A 3346-nucleotide genomic window follows, 5' to 3' on the forward strand; every position below is an offset into this window, starting at 1 on the left:
AAAGTGAATTAATGTGAATTTATGGTAGAATTAAAATAAACAGTTGCATTTATTTAAATGTGACAAAGAAGAGGAACTCTTGAATAAAAGGAAAACATGACTGAGACCAAATTGAAACAGAAAAGCAGAAATTCTCAAAAATTTATTTAAGAAACTATTAACATTATGAATATATTAATATTTCATTTCTTTTATAAACCATAAATCTTAAGAAAAATAATTAAAATCTACATTTTGCCTAAACCTATATATACATTGAGGTTAGAAATTCTATTTGGTAACCATTGCTCTCTCTGCCCTTTCAGTAAATCCTTTTCAGAAAGTTTTTTTTTTTTGAATGTCTCAGAATGAAGATGATTCTTTAATTGAGACCTGAAAATATTAAATATCAGTGCTTTAAAATAAGTTTCAATGTGTTTACCAGAAAGTTAGCTTTATATTTTATGTATTTATATTTTAATATAAAACTAATGCAATTCACTCAGTCTATCAGTCAAGCCCCTCGAAGGAAACACAGGTAAATTCACAAGAGCTGAGCACAGTTATGTAAAACTGAGACTCTATTTTTGTTATCTTTAATGAGGACTTGAAAAGGATTAGTAAAATTCAGAAGTGGTGGAACATCCTAAGTATAATTTTAAAAGGAAGAGGCATTGTTTTAAGGTTGAGTGGACCATTGGTAACACTACAGAAACCAGCTGGGGAAACGTTCCAGCATGGTCAACCCACTGCCCGAAGAACTCATGCAGAGAAATTAGGCTTTGACTGGATCGTCATCTATATATCTGATTGACCATTAGCCAACTGCCTACATTCTCCATTACCCTATGCAGCCAGAATACAAAACAAAAACAAAAACAAACAAACAAAAACCAAGGAAATCTTATAACTAGAAGCCCTGATATTCAGGTTTCTGGAACATACCACAGTAACAAAGTAACTACCCAAAGTCTCAAGAAAAGAGTACCCACTATCTCTAACATCTTAAAAAGAAATGCGGTAGGCTATGCTGTTGCCGCTTTCAGCAGTGTCAGGTTCCATCTCGCCTCAAAATCGATCTAAGTGCTCCTCTGTGTAATGCGGTAGGATGGAAACCACCCCCATCACTGCTGTTCAGATTTGTACTTCCTGTACTTCTTCGAGGACACGTTCTAAGAGCTTAATGAAAATGAACACATGTCCTGCCTTCCTAGAGCAAATAGACTAACTTGAATGATACACAGTTTCCTTCAGTTTACCCTGAATTATAGGAGCAGATGAAATACATTGCCAAGAAATGTGGAGTTAGGTTCCAGCCTCCAGCTATGATCTTGATCCACGAGAGTAAAATGGAAGTAAAGAGCCGGCAGTGCATCATGCCTGTCCGAAACTTTTCCAGGTCCTCAGACTGCACCAGAGCTCTGGAACCGCTAAAAAAAAAAAAAAAAAAAAAAAAAAAAAAAAAACCCAGGCACAAGAATTACCTGGAACAGGTGTCTCTGAAGCAGCTGGAGAAGCTGTTTGTTGTCTTTCAAGGTTCCTTGCAGGGGCAGAGCTTGGCAGAAACAATGGCACAGAATCAACGGAAAATCCACATTGATCCCTAGGAAGACCCGAACAAACTGGACTCTTAAGGGGCTTGCCAAAAGAAAGAGCATGATGGATGAGCTTTTTTGAGAAAAACCAGAAGAAAAAGGACAGCCCCAGGTTTCTGTATGACATTGAGGTTGAGTTCCCTCAGGATGAACAGCTGCTGTCCTGCAGCAGGGACGCAGCATCAATGGATGATGTTCCCACACAGAACAAAGAAGGGTCCTAGCAAATGCTGACATAATGATATATAAAACCAAGGCACTTACAGGTGCTACAGAGGCCTAAAAGATACAGGACTACAGGACAGAAATCTGCCTTCAAGGAGTTGGCAATCTAATCTAATCTAAAAATGTAACTCAATGACTTGTGAAGAGATATTTTACTGATATCACTCAGAAAAAAAATAAGAGCCAGATATTTAATGGTCAATATCTGGGTTCCAGGCAGTGGACTGGAAAGGCTTTCCCTCAGCAGAGAGGGGCCCATACTTGTCCCTGGAATGCTACTGGTGTTTTTATAGAAATTGAAATGAAGCAAAGGGGGAAGGGTCTAGTAAAGAGGCAAGAAATAGGAATATGTGAGAAAGGGTGTGTAATTATAGTTTGACAAGATTGGAATTAACCTGTGTTCCTTAGGACTCTGTGTGTATTAACTCTGGGGTAGACCTGTAAATGCAAAAGTCTCAGAGCTACAGTGCATGTGGTGGAAGGCAGGCAATTCTGCTCCACAATCAGGAAATATGTTCTCAGAGCCACTTCCTGCGAAAGGCTGGTTTGCACAGTGGGAAGTCTGCCCACAATTAGAGATAGGTACTGCTGTTCAGACCCGTTTGTGAGTTTAGATGTATGAAGAGCTCAGCTTCACAAGGCCTCTTTGTGTAGTTGTGTTTATTCTTACTAGAATATTATCTGATTGGTAGAAATGTTTTCTACAAAGAAACTGTTATTCATTGAATAAAGCTATGAATGTAGATAAATAAATCAATAAATACACACTTTATGCTATGAGTCTCAGAATAAGTATCATAGTAATACAACAACACTAAAACATAAAATAATAGGAAATGAGTCATTTGTGATTTAATTTTCATTTCATTAAATAGCCAAACATTGTTACTTATTAAAAAATAAAATATTATTTGACATTTGGCAACAAAGGGAAGTATTTATGATAATTTTTAGAGAAAAGTTATAGAGATTTATAAACTGTTGATAGCAACCAAGTATTTATTATAACACTTATGCAGGTCTTCTTTCTGACAACCTAGAACTGATCATACAAAATGCTATCAAGATATTAAATAGCTATGTATTCTTTGTGTACTGTGTATAAGAAGTAATAAGAACAGAACGGAAGAACAGTGAAGGAGGGAACATCTCTCACTGAGGATTGTCTCAAGCTAATTGAACATCAGCATTTATAGTGTAGAACCCCAATATCATTCAAAATGTGCCATGGTTACTTTCTGCCTTTGTCAGTGATGATACTGTACCTTAAAACTGTTGAGACTGTAATTCTCTCAGCCATGTTTTGTTTCCTTCTTGTGTTTCAGTTCTAGATTATAGCTAAATGTCTTTTCAGTCCATCATGCATTATGTAGAGCATAGAACAGAAAAAATGACTGCACCCAAAGGTTCCACATGTGTCTACAAGTCTGCAAAGTTTCTTTGAAGAGGAAATGTATACTATGACATTCATGGCATATAAATTTAACTTCAAACAGATGCAAGATGCATAGAAAATATTGCACAAAAATTTATGTAGTGATTGGCAA

At 36.4% G+C, this 3346-nt stretch overlaps 1 pseudogene across 1 annotated transcript; it reads left to right on the top strand.

The window, feature by feature from the left end:
- The first annotated feature begins 1256 nt into the window (after positions 1–1256).
- On the top strand, positions 1257–1798 carry LOC308437500 (centrosomal protein of 19 kDa-like; annotated as a pseudogene). Its single transcript has one exon. The product of its transcript is annotated as a centrosomal protein of 19 kDa-like (transcript).
- Positions 1799–3346: the final 1548 nt, after the last annotated feature.

This window comes from Micromys minutus (genome assembly GCF_963924665.1).
Source record: "Micromys minutus genome assembly, chromosome: 26".
In the NCBI taxonomy this organism is placed as follows: Eukaryota; Metazoa; Chordata; class Mammalia; order Rodentia; family Muridae; genus Micromys; species Micromys minutus.